General features: G+C 41.9%; 1 protein-coding gene and 1 pseudogene across 2 annotated transcripts in view; both read left to right on the forward strand.

The window, feature by feature from the left end:
- Positions 1 to 18,280, forward strand: part of L3MBTL4 (L3MBTL histone methyl-lysine binding protein 4) — a 447,392-nt gene that overhangs the window by 256,730 nt on the left and 172,382 nt on the right. The gene's annotated exons all lie outside the window — the stretch shown is intronic.
- On the forward strand, positions 11,439 to 11,765 carry LOC125149297 (cytochrome c oxidase subunit 6A1, mitochondrial-like; annotated as a pseudogene).

Consider the following 18,280-nt stretch of genomic DNA (forward strand, 5'->3'; position numbering starts at 1 on the left):
TCTTCTTAAATTTATTGAGACTTGTTTTGTGACCTAACATGTGGTTTATTCTTTTTTTTTAAGTTTTTTAAAATGTTTATTTATTTTTTGAGAGAGAGAGACAGACAGAGCATGAGAGGGGAGGGCCAGAGAGAGAGAGGGAGACACAGAATCCGAAGCAGGCCCCAGGCTCCAAGCTGTCAGCACAGAGCCTGACGTGGGGTTCGAACCCACCAGCTGTGAGATCATGACCTGAGCTGAAGTCAGAAGCCAAACTGACTGAACCACCTAGGCGCCCCACATGTGGTTTATTCTAGAGAATGTTCCATCTGCAATTGAAAAGATCGTACATTCTGCTCTTTGGGGATGGGATGTTCTGAATATATCTATTAGGTCTATATGATCTAATGTGTTGTTTAGGGCCACTGTTTCCATATTGATTTTCTGTCTGTATGATATATCCACTGATGTAAATGGGGTATGGAAGTTTCCTACTATTATTGTATTATTGTCAATTTCTCCCTTTATGTCTGTTAATATTTGCTTTATATAGTTAGGTAATTCTATGTTGGGTGCATACATGTTTACAATTGTTACAGACTTTTGTTGGATTTATCCCTTTATTACTATGTAATGCGCTATTTGTCTATTGTCATGATCTTTATTTTAAAGTGTATTTTCTCTGTTATATGACAGGGGGTATTGCTACCCCTGCTTTCTTTTAATTTCTGTTTGCGTGGACTATCTTTTTCCATTCCTTCACTTTCAGTCTGTGTTTTTTAGGTCTGAACTAAGTCTCTTATAGGCAGCATATAGATGGGTCATGTGAGTTTTATTGGTACATTTAGCCACCCTTTGCCTTCTGATTGGGCGTTTAGTCCATTTAAAGTAATTATTGATAGGTATGTACCTACTGCTATTTCAGTAATTGTGTTCTGGTTGTTTTTGTATTTCTTCTCTGTTCCTTTCTTGCTCTTTTCCCTTGTGGTTTGATGATTTTTATTAGTGTTATATTTGGATATTTATTTATTTATTTATTTATTTATTTTTATTTGAGACAGAGAGAGTTGGGAAGAGGGACAGAGGGGGAGAGAGAGAGAAAGAGTGAGAGTGAGAGTGAGAGAGAGAGGGAGAGAATCTCAAGCAGGCTTCATGCTCAGCACAGAGCCTGACAAGGGGCTTGATCCCACATCCCTGGGATCATGACCTGAGCCAAAATCAAGAGTCAAATGCTCAACTAACTGAGCCACTCAGGAACGTCTTCTCTCTCTCTCTCTCTCTCTCTCTCTCTCTCTTTTGCATGTGTATGTATTATAGGTTTTTGTTTTGTGGTTACCATGAGGTTCATATTATAATACCCTGTGTATACAGAAGTCTATTTTAAGTTGATGATCACTTAAATTTGAACACATTCTACATTTTTACTCCTCTCTGTTATGTTTTGTTTTTGACATATTTTATATCTTTTTATTTTGTATATCCCTCAACTAATTATTGTAGATATAGTTTATTTTACTCCTTTTGTCTTTTAACCTCCATGGTATCTTTATAAGTGTTTGATCCATTACCTTTACTATATTTTCTTTTCTCACTGCAAATTTTTCTTTAACAATTTTCTTCTATTTATGACCTTTTATTTTCTGCTTGAATAAGTCCTTTTAAACGTTTCTTGTATGGAGCTTTAGTGGGGATGTACTTCTTTAACTTTTGTTTGTTTGGGAAATGCTTTCCCTGTCCTCAGTTCTGAATGGTAACCTCGCTAGGTAGAGTATTCTTGGTTGTTGGTTTTTCCCTTTCAGTTTAACTATATCCTGCCATTCCCTCTGGCCTGAAAAGTTTCTGCTGAAAAATCAGCTGATAGTCTAATGGGTGTTCTCTTCTATGTAATTAGTTGATCATCTCTTTAATTTTAATTTTTGCCTCTTTAGTTACTATGTGTCTTGGTGTGGGCCTCCTTGGGTTCCTTTGTGCTTCTTGGACCTGGGTGTCTGTTTCCTTCCCCAGGTTAGGGAAGATTTCAGCTATTATTTCTTTTTTTTAACATTTATTTATTTATTTTTGAGACAGAGAGAGAGAGGGAGAGAGAAAGTGCATGAGCATGAGTGGGGAGGGGCAGAGAGAGAGGGAGACAAAATCCCAAGCAGGCTCTGAGCTGTAGGTTGACACGGGGCTTAAACTCACAAGCCATGAGACCATGACTTGAGCTGAAATCAAGAGTCGGATGCTCAACCAGCCGAGTCACCCAGACATCCCTCAGCTCTCATTTCCTCAAGTAAGTTTTCCACCCCCTTTTCTCTCTCTTCTCCTTCTGGGACCCCTATAATGTGAACATTAATTTGTTGTTACAGAGATCCCTTAACTCTTCTTATTTTTTTAATTCTTTTTTCTTTTAGCTGTTCTGCTTGGGTGATTCCCACTACCCTGCAGTGCATTGCTGATCCATTTGGCAGTATCCTCTAATTCGATGTTGATTCCATCTCATGTAATTTTCACTTTAGTTATTGTATTCTTCAGCTCTAATCGATTCGTTTTTATATTTTCTATTTCTTTTTTGAAGTTCTAATTGTATTCATCTACTCTGTTTTCAAGTGTGGGATCTTTATGTCCATGACTTTGAACTCTTTATCAGGTAGATTGCTTATACCTGTTTCATTTAATTCTTTTTTTTTTTTTTTGAGATTTTTGTCTTGTTCTTTGACTTGGAACATCTCTCTCTCTCTCTCTCTCTCTGTCTCCTCATTTCGCCTGCCAATCTGTGTTCATTTCTCTATATTAGGTAGGTCAGTATGTCTCCCAGTCTTAAAAAAGTGGCTGTATATAGAAGGTGTCCTGTAGGGCTCAGAAGCACAATCCTCTCTGCTCACCAGAACCAGGTTCCCAGGGTGTCACCTTTGTGGGCTGCATGTGTCTTCTCTTGTGTCTGGGGTGTGACTGTTGTAGATGCATACCCCCATCCCGTGAGGGTGGGAGCCATTTTGAGGTGCATCAGTCCAGGCTGTGACTGCTCACCAGGTGCATCAGGACTGGAGCTGGTGTAGGGGGACACCTCTGCATTTCCTGGTTTGATTCTGGTTCTGGTATACCCTTTTCTGGGAGTTGCTTTTATTTTTTTAATTTTTAAAAATTTTATATCAATGTTACTTCTTTTCAGTTTATTTATTTTGAGAGAGAGAGAGAGCGAGAGCATGCTAGTAGGGGAAGGGCAGAGAGAGAGAGACAATCCCAAGCAGGCTTCACGCTGTCGGCAGAGAGCCCAACACGTAGTTCGATCCCATAAACTGTGAGATCATGACCTGAGCTGAAATCAAGAGTCAAACACCCAGCTGACTGAGCCACCCAGGAGCCCCCTGGGAGTTTCTTTTGGTGATGCTGTTCCCAGCTAAGGCCACCTGCTGGGTGCAGTGGGGGCAGGAACGACTTTGGGGGAGTGCCAAACCCAGTTGAGGCTGCCTGCCAATGTGGCAGAGGGGGAGCTGGTTTGGAGGGGCATGTTGGGCAGAGCAGACCTGCAGAGGATCACCAGGACAGGATGACTAGTGTTGGCAGGGTTGATGGACAGCATCAGAAATGGCACTTGCCAGCTTTCAGTCACCATGGTAGAAGGAGGGTAAGAAAAATGGTGCCCCCTGTGCTTCTTTTCCTCCAGAAAGTTCCTACAGATCCCTGCCCCTCTGGCAAATGTCCTAGACTGAGTCAGTAAGTCTCCATTATGATGGAGATTATGGTTCAGGTGCTTCTTAAAGGGCTGCCTCTATGCTGTGTCTCAGACTCAGTGCGCTTGTGCGCCTGCCCTTTAAGAGTAGAGTCTTGGTTTCCTAGAGTTCTCTGGCTTTCCTAGAGTTAAGCCTTGTTGATTTGCAAAGCCAGACATTATGGGGGCTCTTCGTCCTGGTGTGGGTCCTCAGGACAGGGGGTGCCTGATGGGGACTTGAATTTTTTGCCCTCAGGGAGGATCTCTGTGTTTTTCATATCCTTCCTGCTTGTGGGCTGTTGTGCTGGGAGTGTGGATCCTGACTGGACCACTTCATTGCTCCTCTCACCTCTCTTGATGTGGCTTTTAAAAAATACCTTCAGCTATCAAAATTTCTTAAGTTTGACTTCCCTGTTTTTTTGGCAATATTACAAGATTCCCATTTTCTGTATTCATTTTTAAGGTAATTGGAATCCCTATAATTTGGGAGAATTGGCTACCTCCAGTTGGCCAGGATATTCATTTACTGCTGTGCTTGCTTTTTTGTTATAAATGTGTTTGGATAAATCATTATTAATTGTAATTGTAACATCCCCCAACATACACACAATGCTACTCCAAAATGTATGTATGTATGTATGTATTTATTTATTTATTTATCAATCACTGAATTATTTTTTCCCCACTGGAAAGTAGAAACGAATGTTTTGGTCAAGATATCTAACAAAACAAAGTGTGAAGGTCTGTTGACAGTTGCAACAGCTTCATGATTATCTTTGCTGATGTCTTTCCTGTGATTGTCTGTATAAAACTCAAATCTGACCTCATTATCTCCATCCTTTTTTTGTTGAAGTATAGTTGACATGGGTTTCCATTCTTAAAGCTCTCCCTTGGCATCCAGTATCTGACAGACTCCTTTCTTTGCACATACACAAGGTGCTTCACAATCTGTGCTTTACTCGCTGCCATACCTTACTCTTCCCAAAGCAGAATTATTTCATTTATACCAAACAGAATTACTCCTAACACCTTGACCATTGGCCTTATAAGATTTTGAAGCCAATACAGCACCTTTCTATACATTTCTCCATATATTAGCTTTCTTTACAGAAAAGTCACCCCCTCAGCTGGTGTCAAATTCCTGGGTGGTAAGGATCGGGTAGGAACGCTTGCTCTACAGTAGGAATTACGTGTAGCATCCTATTCTGATGTCTTTTATGGATCGTGTTTGCATAATCAACCAAATCAAATCAGTTTTTATTGCTGAGTGCTATATTAAGTCAAAGAGTTGATCTTATTTACTCATATAATTCAAACTAAAGTTCTAATGTCCAGGATCTTTGAAAATCAGATCAAAGTAATTGTGTCTACATAGATCTATAAAACCACACACAGCGTTTTCTCATATACGAGCAGATAAAGTCCCTTACTGACATTAATTTGCAAGTATTTTAAGGTATTTTCAGATATTTTAACTTTCATATATTTTTTACACTCTTTTGTTTTACTTTTGTTATATTTTTTTTTAATTTTTTTTTCAACGTTTATTTATTTTTGGGACAGAGAGACACAGAGCATGAACGGGGGAGGGGCAGAGAGAGAGGGAGACACAGAATCGGAAACAGGCTCCAGGCTCTGAGCCATCAGCCCAGAGCCCGACGCGGGGCTCGAACTCACGGACGGCGAGATGGTGACCTGGCTGAAGTCGGACGCTCAACCGACTGCGCCACCCAGGCGCCCCACTTTTGTTATATTTATGTGACTCAACCATTGCCTCAGTACTTTATTGTATATGATACAATAGATTTATAGATCAAACATTGCAAAGAATACTAAAAATTTAAGGTTTGGAAAAAAATCTTAGAGGTCATCTTATGTATTCTACCATTTTATGGAGGCTGTACCCAACTTGAACTTTATCTATTTTATTGATATAGTGTAGTGAAATTTTACAAAAAGCATCACACAGGTTGCCTGGTAGTGGTATTCTGTGAAAATAAGAACAATTAAAAGAAAATATGAGGAAGACACCTTTTATTTTTTATTTTTTTTTAATATTTTTTTCAACGTTTATTTATTTTTGGGACAGAGAGAAACAGAGCATGAACGGGGGAGGGGCAGAGAGAGAGGGAGACACAGAATCCGAAACAGGCTCCAGGCTCTGAGCCATCAGCCCAGAGCCTGATGCGGGGCTTGAACTCACGGACCGTGAGATCGTGACCTGGCTGAAGTCGGTCGCTTAACCGACTGCGCCACCCAGGCGCCCCTGAGGAAGACACCTTTTAAATCCATATTCTCATCTATATTTTGTTATGAATATTTTTCCCTTGGTTCTTTTTCCCTTGACTTGGTATTATAATGCTTTGGAAACAGAGGAAGAAAAAAACTATATATATATATATATATATATATATATATATATATATAGTGAATTTTTTCTTCCATGAGCTTCCCATTTATGTTTGAGGGAGCTGTAGTTTGCAAATATATGAAATAGAATAAAATCTTATAGCTGCTGATGAATGAGTGAAAACTAAATGTACATTGCTATGTTTCTAAATGTGTTTTTAAAGACAGAGCAGAATGACACAGGGCTAGTCCAGCCAGGCCTCTAAGAATGGTGTTGACCTGGGCCCAGAAGAGCACAGAGCACCTGGACCAGTGGAGGGAGAATGGTGGCCCCTTTAGAGATGGAAATGGCACAAGCATAAGTAAAATTAGAATCTGTTGGCTCTAGTACAAATTTTATTCGATTTATTAAAATTTTGTTTTTCTAAGTGAGTGGTAGTTACTTTAGTTTGTTTCCATTTTTTCTAGTTACTTTAGTTCATTTCTATTTTCTAATGCCATTTAATTCATATATTTATACTCATTGCAGACATTGAACCAAGGTATAATGCATGTTATATAGCCCAAGCTTCTGCAAAAATGTACAGTGTATTTTTGCAAAGACCATAATATTCAATAATTCATAGCATTCAGTCTCTGAGGCCTAATGTAAGTTATTGAAAAGGTTAACTGTGAAAAGCCACTTGAGAATGAAAAGTTCAGAGTTCCCATTCAGAGCACCAGTTGTATGGCTGGGTGCAGATTTCCTCCTACCCACCACACCCAGCCAGAGGTGCTCAGCTGCAGTTCACCCAGTGTTCCACCGTCAGATGAAACTCTCCTTTTCTCACGCCATTAAGGCATGATTTGTCTGTTTTATCTTATGCGTAGTCTTTCATGGTGGACTTTTTCTACCCTTAGAATCAAAATTAAATACCTAAGATAAAGCACTAAGGTGTCAAGAGCTTTCTGTTGTGCTTTGCATTCCCTGAATGTCTTTGAAAAGGTTTAAAAACACCAGAACCAAAAAACCATGCCTACCTCGGTCTTCTACAGAACTGCCTTTTGACAATCTTTTCAGTCAGATCATTTGGAAATTGTAATCCCAGTCACATTTGATGCTAAATTTCTTTTAATAGATCTCATTTCTTTTATTATATTGTGAATTAGCTACCTAGACTACCTACCCCATTGGGCAATGGGATTTCCAATAGTTCTTGCTTTGGAAATTCACCAAATTTGAGAAGATGATGGACTTTGGAGCTAGAAAAATCTTGGATTTAAATTTTCATTCTACTCTGGCTGACTCTGTGTCTCCGAGCAAGTTACTTTGCCTCTGAGACTTGCAGGCTTGCGTGTTTAAATACCTATTTATTTATTTATTTATTTATTTTTAATTTTTGAGAAAGGCAGAGAGAGTGCGAGCAGGGAAGGAGCAGAGAGAAGAGGGGGAGAATCTGTGCTGTCAGCGCAGACCCCAACATGGGGCTTGAACTCATGAAACTGTGAGACCATGACCTGACCAGAAATCAAAAGTCGGATGCTTAACCGACTGAGGATTGAGCCACCTTGTGATTAAGTACCTTAATGGCTGCTTTCAGTTGTCTGGCTCATGCTGGCCTTTCAGTAAAATAGTAGGGCTGGGGTGAAGAGTGCAGGCACATTTGCTTCCCATGCCATTTCTCTTCATTGATCTAGAAAATTGGAAGTTGACTTTATTTCCTAAAACTTAAACAACCAGTGTGTTTTTTTTTCTCGGTACTTGTTATAATTATACTATCCATAAAGGGGTTGCTGATCTCTGAGCGAATATTAACTAATGTTTAGGATAGTTTGAAACATTTAGAATTACTGATTTAGATTTAAGATTAGCACTCCCTATAAGCCCCATTAAACTGAACTAAAGAACTTTGCCGTTCCTTAAAATAAAAATTTGAATACATTGCAATTCTGCATCTAATTCTGATGTGTCACTTTTTTCCTGACACCAGGCAATTTTTCAACACTGGCTGGGTGTCCTGCAATTCAACTCCATTCTGACAGTGCTTACCTAGAGAAAGTGTCAGGCTCCACAGGGTAAGGGCTCAGTCCTACAAGACTGCTCCAACCCCCAACTTCAGATGCCAGTCATAAGTCCAGGTCATCACCTGTGCTTCTGGCTACATATAGATCAGAGGTTCCAATGACCCACTGCTTGGGTTCAATTAATTTGCTAGAGTGTCTCCCAGAACTCAGAAAAACATTTTACTTATTAGATGATCTGTTTATTATAAAATAATGTAATTCAGGAATAGAAGCCAGATGGAAGAGATGCATAGGGCAAGGGACACAGAGCTTCCGTGCTCTCTCCAGACTAGACACTCTCCACAAGTCTCCATATGTCTACCAGCCCAGTGGCTGGTAAGGTTCAGAGGAACCTTATCCTTTGGTTTTTTATAGAGGCTTCATTCCATAGGCACAATTGATTAGATCATTGGCCATTGGTGTTGAACTCAATTTTCCAGCCCTCCCCATCTCCAGGAGTGGGAGGGAAAGTTCCAGCCCTGTAATCACTGGTTGGCTCCACTGGCAGTCAGCCTCCATCCAGCCTTAGGTGCTTTCCCAAACTCACACCATTAGCATAACAAAAGACCTCTATTGCTCTCTTGGCAGGCAATTGCAAGGGTTTTAGGAGCCCTGTGCCAAGACAAGGAGGAAGACTAAGTATATATTTCTTATTATAAATCACAATATCACAGTCGTAAACATACCACAGTGAAATGAAAGTATTCTTACTGAGTTGTTCACTAGCTTTGTCATTGTCAAATCAAATGGATATAAACCGGCGCTCACCTGAGCCTTCTCTATGAAACACAGTTTTCCATTCTTTTATCCCTGATTTAGCAATGGTATTTTTTCACATCTCCTTCTACCTCTCTTCTTAGTCTACACTCTCAGCTTCTTGCCTCTGGGTAGGGTCTATATTCCTTGTGCCTAGTGCTTATCTGCTAGCATTTGGGCAGCAGGTGGGTGACCTTCATTCCCAAATTTGATGTGACATCCCCAGGGAGATGAATCGTCTCCACCCCTGCCATCCTAAGGTATCTTTACTTACCCCTCGACTGCCCCAGGGGCCCCTAGCAGGGATTTCCACTCTTGTCTTTGCTCAAGGGACGCCTGCCGCTCTGGCCCTCACCATATCTGCAGCACACCAGCCTTACTGCCACTGCTGCCTCTGTTGTCCCCTTGGATTGGAACTTTGTGCTGCCACATGCTCCCTGGGCTTGTTCAGGTATCCCCTCCCAGAGATGACTTCTCTGCCCAAGCTGTCCACGGACAACAACTCTGCCATTCTCTAACTCCTCAGATGTCTTTGTGTTTTGGATGGCACATGTCACAGGCCAGCATAATACAATATGCTTATTTGTTTCTGTTGTCACCCCTTCTCCATTACTAGAATACATCTCCCATGGTGGCAGGGACCCGTGCCCCTGTTGGTCTTCCATTGCAGTCTATACCACCTCCAAAGAGTAATGCAGACTTGGAGCTGAAGACATAGGCCTGAATGAATGAATGAATGAATGAGCAAGTGAATGGATGGCTTCCCTTTTAGACTACAAGATCCCGTGGAGCAGGGTTTTTGTGTTATTCACCTTTGCTCCTTGGAATGTGCGCACTCTTGCAGGTGGTAAATGCAAGTCAGAAGATGCTTGTAGAAGAGTCCAGGATGTGATGAGCCAGTTGGTGGCGCTGTCTCCTGCCCCACGCCCCACGTGCTCCTTCCTACCATGGGCTGGGATGATTCAGCCTGTGTCCTCCCTGCAGGGTGGGCCCTTGGTGAATATTTGTCCAATTTGCTTGGTGTTTGCCTCACTTTGTACATTTTATAAACGTAATCCTTCTGTACTCAGTTCCCCCTTCGTGCTCCTTCAGCCCTTGTTGTAAACAGTTTTAGAAATCGGAGCTCGACAGAATAAAATATCTGATTGCATGGAAATGCTTTGCTAATGTTTTAAAGTAGGAATAAAAATAATAACATAAACATATGACTGGCTCCAATGCCTCTAATATGGTAGATCTAGTGGAGAACAGAGAACCTTTTTTTAAAGTAAATTAGATTTGGATGTGCCACCTGATAACTATAGACTTTTCTCGCCAGGGTACGTATGAAGTTGTTTGTTTGTTTTTTTTTTTTCTGAAATGACAACCGCCATGCAGAGACAAGTGCTGGTGGGAGTGTGGAGTGACAGGGCCGGCCACTCAGCCCCCCAGGGTGAGGACCTTCCATGCTGGTGCCATCCTGTCGGACACAGTTGGCTTCACCATTTGTGCCCACAAACTTGAGGGGAACAGAGCTGCTCTCTCAGCGTGGATATAAAAATAAGTAGATGCAAGAGAGGATTTGATCCATATGCTCAGGAAGCCCAAGCAAACCTCAGAAAAGTGCTTTATCCTTAGGAGTTACCAGAGATGTGACTGTACGACACGAACCTGACAGAACATTCACCGCTCGTCGTGCCCCAGCCTACCACGTGCGGGTGTGGATGCAGTGGTTTGCAGCACCTGTTCCAGACAGCAGTGGGTGTCTGGTCCTGATCACGATGCACTTCTGACTTGCCTGAACCCTACAGTATATTCCCTTATGATTGTATCAGTCTCCCCGCCCCCTCCCCCTCACTTAGACAGGAAGGTGTTCACCCCAGCCTCCGACGGGCCTGTGGAGCTGCTGAGTCTGGGTTTCCAGAAAGGGGCACCTCCTCTGTTTTGCAGCATCAGCGGTGTTGCATGAAGCATGATGGCTTCGAAGAGGGTGGCAAAAAGTAAAACTAGATTATACTGCCGTGCAGTGCAGTCTCATACATGGAGGGTCTGCAGTAACTGCACATCATTGGTGGTAATCAACAGCCCACAGGGTGTGCAGCTGCGTCCAGGGAAGAGGATGAGCCCTACTTGTCCATAAGGAGCAATCCTGATTGGACCTGGGAGGAATTTGCCAGGTTAGTGCCTCAAGAGACTTCCCCAAGTCACGTGATCCCAACTGTTTGCTCCAGTCCCCAAATCTCTCTCTCTCTCTCTCTCTCTCTCTCTCTCTAAGTTTTTATTTATTTATTTTTGAAAGAGAGCATGAGCAGGGGAGGGGCAGAGGTAGAGGGAGAAAGAATCCCAAGCAGCCTCTACACTGTCAACGTGGAGCCGGATGTGGGGGTCAAGCTCACAAACTGCGAGATCATGATCTGAACTGAAACCACAAGTGGGACACTTAACCAACTGAGACACCCAGGCGCCCCCCTCCCCCCAAATCTCTCTTTATGTGGCTTTGTCTTGAGGCCAGGCTCTTGCTCACCTAGACCCTGTGCCTCCTTACTGAGGCATAGGAGAACTTCTGGGTCCCTTCTGTGTCCTACACAAGTTGTGTCAACACAGAAGTATGGCCTCGGGCTTATCAAGGTCCAGGTTGAAAATGGCAGTGGCAGCTTTGTCCCAGGTGTCTGGGCTGCTGGGGCAGTCGGGCACATAGCTGGGGCAGTCCATGTCAAGGGGCACCCACAGTGAGGATGACTCACCTCATGTGTGGAACGCCCTCACCTCCTTCTAGCACTCCCCAGTGTGGGAGTGCACGTGCTGAATGTCTTCCTGAAATCACATCACGCAGAGCACGAAAAACCAGAGTTCATCCCTACCCCTATCTCCTCATCAAGTCCACGTCCTTTCCCTGGGGAGATGGTAATCATACTCTATTCCTAACTGTCATGTGAATCCACTTCCAACTGGCTATGAAGATGCATAAAGAGAACCTGGACCGCTACCCATTGGGGACCACAGCACTCGTGTGGATCGTGACTCTGCACATGGACCAGAAAAGTATATAGGACCTTAAGCTCACCTTCCTTACCAGTATCAAATGATGACCAGTATACTGATTTCCATCCCTTTGCTTATGGCAGGAGATGGCTTAAATAAATAACTTAGATTGGTCCATGAAAAAGAAAAGCAGAAGTATGGCCTTGGGCTCATTAACTTGGCCACTGGCCACTGCTATGTCATTACCTTCTGCCATGTGGGATCTTTTCCTAAAGATGTGCAGCTACCCCCTAGTGTACCAAAGGAAGCAAAGAGCTGACTAGCTCCCTATTCATAAACAAATGCCCACTCCAGTGCTAGTCTAAAACGAGGGGGGAATGTGAACAGAAGAGGAAATGCAAGAAGAAGGAATGTGAGTACACACACCTCTGACTTAGTCTTCCTTTCACCTCTCGCCTCCTCCATGCACTCCTTTCTTTCGATTTCTTTTTTTTAAATGTTTATTTATTTTTGAGAAAGAGAGAGAGCATGCATGCATGTGTACAAGGAGGGGAGGGGCAGAGCCAGGGGGACAGGATCTGAAGTGGGTTGTACTCTGACAGCAGAGAGCCAAACGCGGGGCTTGAACCCACGTTCATCTGCGAGAAGATGACCTAAGCTGAAGTTGGACGCTTAACCAACTTAGCCACCCAGGCACCCCATTTCTTTAAATTTCTTAAACACAAATTATTTACACCCCAGGACCTTTGCATATGCTCTTGTCTCTGTCCAGAATTGTCTATCTGCTCTTCTAATAGATGACACTTTCACACTCTTTAGAATTCATCTCTAATGGTCCCTTCTGAGAAAGGCCTTGCCTGGCCACATAACCTAAAGAACAACCACCATTTCCATTTCACCACTTCCTTTTCTCCATAGTGCATTTCATAATATGCAGTCATTTTAAGGGTCTGTTTCCTTGTGTTTTGTCAGTAGTCCCCATGACACTGTAAGCTTATAAGTGGAAGGATGAAGAGTGTTGTGTCTGCCAGTATTTCTTATTTATCTGTTTATTTCTCTAAGAGTTGGCTAATCACTTATGCCAAAGCATCTGTAGAGGCCACCTTGGGCTCTCACCTGCAACCTTTATGGAGGGAATTCTTGAGTAGTAGCTGTGGAATTAGTCCAGTCCAGCCTAGTAGCAGAAAGATAGGCTGAAACACTCCCACTGCTAACAAAGAGAACTTCCCGAGTAGGAGGTTGACAGGCAGAAAAAGAATATTTCCTAGCTGGCTTCCATGTCTGAATAATTTTGTCATTGTTCTTTCTTTAGCTTCTGTTTGATTTATATTTGGAAGTAATTATGATGCTTGATTACCAAATAAATTAAACATAGCATTATTATGAAGTTAAATTGCACACTAATAGCATAGTATTACAAACAGTAGTAATAGTATCTATAACCTTTATTATTATTTGTATTAAAGACCTTGTGAACATTGCTAATTTATTTAACTGTTAAGCATAAACAAGCATAATGGAACATAACTTGAGAAGGAATATAGCTCATTTTCCCATTTGGTTCATTACTCAGCTGATGTATAAATATAACAAAATGACTTGTAAATATACCAAATGTCCTGGCACGTGGTTTATCCTGGTAAGTGAGGAAAAAATAATGAAATCTGTGGTAAGCACTGAATGATTAATGAAGCCCCTTTGATGAACATTTGGGACCCTGTGGAACTAGAAAAGTTTTTTTTTTTCTGTTGGAGATGGAAAGTCACATAGATTATTAAATAAGACTTAGTGCAGTTCTAGTCCTGATCTGGAATAATCAATCTGATGATGGATAGATGTCATTCTGAGGGAAAAAAAAAGATTAATTTAGCCAGGTAACAGCACATTTTCAATTTCCTTCTTTTCTAAAGATAATTTTATAAGGAGTCTTTAGTACTTGTTCTTCCAAAATCCAGCAAGCAAGTAATCAGCAGTTTTAAGAGTCCCTAAGTACTCATTGACTTAATAGACAATTACAGCATATTGTGTTTAAAAAAAGTTAGCTATTTTAGAAGTCCCTAATTACAGATTTACATGATAGACTTATCAAGGAAAAATAATACATTTCAAAATGTACTTACAGTCTTAATGATATTATCTGTTTTAAATGTTCCTTGTTGAAGTGCTTATCCTGTGTGCTCTACCTTCTCGAGGTGTGAGGGCAGAATTCATTTACTTTGTTCTAAAACTCGATGTTTGGGTGTCTGATGCTAGCTCAGAACAGTTTTGCAGATTATTTTCTCATCATAGCTAAATGACTTCATTTGCTACTGTTCACAGTTATTGAAATGAAATGTGACACGGTGGTCTTAGTTATCCTATTACAGACACTGGGAGATTGTATCTCATCAGGGCACTGCTCTGTTCAAAGTTACTGGCACTTAATGCAAATGCATACTAACTTCTAAAAGTCATGGCATACCTCAGGTGGTTTGACAATAAAGCAAAACATATTCTCACTCTGTCCCAGTGTTTGGGTCCTATCTGGCCATAGATCTGTGGATGTCAACACATAGATGTCCAGTGGAGACCCTGTGTTGGGCAGCAGACCTTTCAGGATTTCTCAGCAAGAGTTTTAACCCTATCCAGAAGACTTCAGTGTCCTCCAAGAAGAGGGAAAGGGACGAGATGCAATTGTTACAACCCTACCTCTACATTGCCCTACAGGTCCAGACAATGGAAACCTTGAGTGATCAACAGATTGCCTAAGAATATTGCTTGAGGAAGGGCTTACCATCTTAGAGGGTAGTGTTGGAGTTGTCACTGAACAAAGAATTTTTTTTTTTTGGCATTCTCAACTGTATTAAGCTCTGTGTCAGAGTCAGAAGGTCCTGTAGGACATGGTTTAGCACTGGTGACCACGGTGGGTGGTACAGCTGGGAAAGGGAGATGGCCCATGAACAGGCACCCTGGGGGGCTCGGGGCAGGTCACACAGGAGGTGTTACAGGATCTCTCTGCTGCCACAGGCACCTGATTCAGTGTGAAAAGAGTGGAATTCTGCCTCCCAAGATGCTAGTCACACCAAGGTCATTTTTAAACTTGGGGATCAGAATGGGGATGGGGAGTATGTGAGGGCAACTCCGGGTGTTGCTTTACAGACAAGCTTAGTGGTATTAGCATCTTGGAGATGTTTTGTTCACTTGTCTTTCATGGTATTAGAAAGATTGAAAAAAGGGGCACCTGGGTGGCTCAGTTGGTTAAGCGTCCTACTTTGGCTCATGATTTCGGGATTTGTGAGTTCAAGCCCTGCGTCGGGCTCTGTGCTGACAGCTCAGAGCCTGGAGCCTGCTTCGGATTCTGTGTCTCCCTCTCTCTCTGCACCTCCCCTGTTTGTGCTCTGTCGCTCTCTCAAAATTAAATAAACATTAAAAAGAAAGAAAGATTGAAATATATCTGTCCATTGGATATATCCTTAAATGACCCATTGGAATTAAAATAGAATGAAATATTTTTAAATGTAAAATAAACAATATATTTTTGCAGTATGAAAGAAGCTGCATAGAGATTCTGGTTTGTTTTTTCATTTCACTCTGCATTCCAAGCAACCAAGAATCACAAAGTGGAAATGTACACAAAGCTAAACTTCAGCGCATAATGCAAATGACAGACTTAAAGAACTGAAAATTCCATAACATATTTGGAAACTAAGAGCCTTTAGCTTATATTTTACTTTTCATATATGCTTTGATACTCATTCAAACCAGAGAGTAAAAATCAGAATATTTTTTCGTTGCAAAGAAATACATTTTACCTAAATGCATACGAATACTGTAATTATAAGAGATGTCAGAATACCCTCCACGGATCTTTGGGCTAACAACTCTTTATGCTAGTGCATCCAGAAGTGCTGACCCTGGATCTTTCCTTGCATGACCCGCTCATGGAAGGATTGACGTGCATAGGAGCCCCTCATTGTAGGAGCTGCAGACACAAAGTCAGAGCCACTTTGACTGGCCAGTAGCCTATCCCTATCATATTTGACATGACCACTGGCCTGTCTTCTGCTACATTTCACCTGCCCTAGAGCATTCTTTAGAATGCTTCTAATTTTTCTTGCATCATTCCTTCACAGAAATTTTCTATGTGGAATGTTATTTCTATAATCACCAAATGGTTGAAAGCCAATAAGGGTGAGGACACGGCTGCTGAGAGTGTATCACTTTGCTTCTGGGTTACTGACCCTCTCTCCTTTCAAGACATTATTCTCCTTGAATACTGCTACACTCTTTTTATTGCTGCTCTACCTGACTATTTTTCTGAACATTAAAGCCTTTATGTCCTAAGGAATTGCAGAAGAGAGTAAAAGAAATGGCTGTGGAAGTTTATATTCTTTAATGTGGAGTTTGTGGGTTTTCTTAACAATGACAAGAACATCCTCCATCATTTTCTTTGAAGTCATCAGTCTCTTCTTCATATCAATGGATCTGTTTTGTAATGGAAGTCATTAGGAGCCGACTCTTTTTATGTAACACCTCCAAACAAATCTTATACAATGCCAGGCAGTCAGGGAAAACTCAGCACTACAGTGGAGTCTCACATCTGATTCTGGGGTTAGCTTCTAAATTCAGCAAGTAAGGGAAACAGTGTAGTTAGTCACAATTACTGAGAAGTGGGTCTCACTAAGCCCAGCACAGTGCATCTCTGAACTAGACAGTTGGCATGTACTGAGCATAAGGCAAAATGATTGGCATGAGTTCAGGGTCATGCTGTATGAAGACCAAACAGCATTTAAAAATACCTGGACCACTGCCAGCTCAGGAAAGTGCTCCCACTGTGAGGAGCACATGAGGACCGGTGGAGTGGTGGTCTCTGATTCCCTGCGCATGCTCGTTCCCATGGCCATTGCTGAGTAGCATGGCGGGACCACCCAGACTTCATTCTGTTTACTTCAGATATTTGACTAACATGTGCATGGCTACCCTAACTGTCTCTTAAAGCTAGGAGTAGTTGATTTTAAAAGTTCACATATATAAACCTGTACAAGTTTTTTTTTAATTTTTTTTAATGTTTATTTATTTTTGAGACAGAGAGAGACAGAGCATGAATGGGGGAGGGACAGAGAGAGAAGGAGACACGGAATTGGAAGCAGGCTCCAGTCTCTGAGCCATCAGCCCAGAGCCCGACGCGGGGCTCGAACTCACGGACCGCAAAATCGTGACCTGAGCTGAAGTCGGACGCTTAACCGACTGAGCCACCCAGGTGCCCCACCTGTACAAGTTTTGAATATAGCAGTTGCCTATTAGCATAGCAGAGTGAATAGAGCACAGGTATGCAAGTTAAGAAGCTTGAGTTCTTGTCCTAACTGGCATAATATGATTTATGATCCGGCACAAGTGACTTGACCTCCCAGACCATCATTTCCTAATTTGCAAATATAAGAATGGTCTAGGTCAGGGGTTCCCAACCCAATGGGGAACGCCTAAATAAGATTCAAAAGCTTACCCCTGGAATTCAGATTCTGTGGGACCTGGAAATTTATATATCCCAATATCTCTGAGTCCTTTCCAGCTTCGAATGCCATTAATAGGACCTCTCTCCTCAGGACTCCCAAGCTTTCCTTATCCTGCTGTGTCCATCATCTCTGGACTATATACCAGAACTTGTGGAACCTGGTATATTCCTGTCCTGCTGCTTTGGAGTGCACTGAAGAGGCAGGTACCATGGACACTTGTAGTCATAGCAAGTTAGCATTTCATGGTGGGGCCGTATAATGGGAGCTTTCTGTCCTTCTCTGAATGGAGCATTTTTGTCTCTATGATGAAAGTGGACGTTGTTATTTGCTGTTTTGTTCAGGCAGCACACAGGAGATGTAGCCTATTGCACGGAGCTCCCTCTGGGAAGCACTGACACGCAGTAAGTGCTCATCCTTCTCCCTCAAGCCTATAATCCAAACTAGTTCAAAGCCACCAGTGGATAAACTAGTGCACGGGTCTTGGAGGGAAGGTGAGCTGTTCCTTCCATTTCATCCAGGCATCTATTATAGCCATCAGCATTGAGAATTTCCTTCCCACTAGAAACGTGGCAATCCTGCCAAGACCGTACACAAGTTACTCAGTATGGGAATGTCATTCATTGTAGAATTAGGTTTAGGGCAGAAGCCACAGGGAGAAGTGTACCTGTTAATTATATACATATAAACACACTTTCCAAAGAACTCTCAACATTTTTTATTAAGAGCAGTTAAAAGCTTATAGGTAATGGAAGTTCTTAACGTGGCCGAGCTAGGTCAAGGCTAATTTGAGGAGTGATTATGAAGGCCAAAGTTCTGCTTTCAATGTAAGGTGCAAGTTATTGGAATGAGGCTGTCGTCACCCCACTTTGGAATCTGGAGTTACAGAGTATGTTTAATTCTTCTCAATATTTTTTCCTCTTGGTAAAAAGGGAGAAGGCAGTTCAAGGATTGGAAAGGTCAAAAACAAATCACGATATACAGTTTTTGACACTTCTTATCTCCCTTCACA

Source organism: Prionailurus viverrinus, chromosome D3 (assembly GCF_022837055.1).
Source record: "Prionailurus viverrinus isolate Anna chromosome D3, UM_Priviv_1.0, whole genome shotgun sequence".
Lineage (NCBI taxonomy): Eukaryota > Metazoa > Chordata > Mammalia > Carnivora > Felidae > Prionailurus > Prionailurus viverrinus.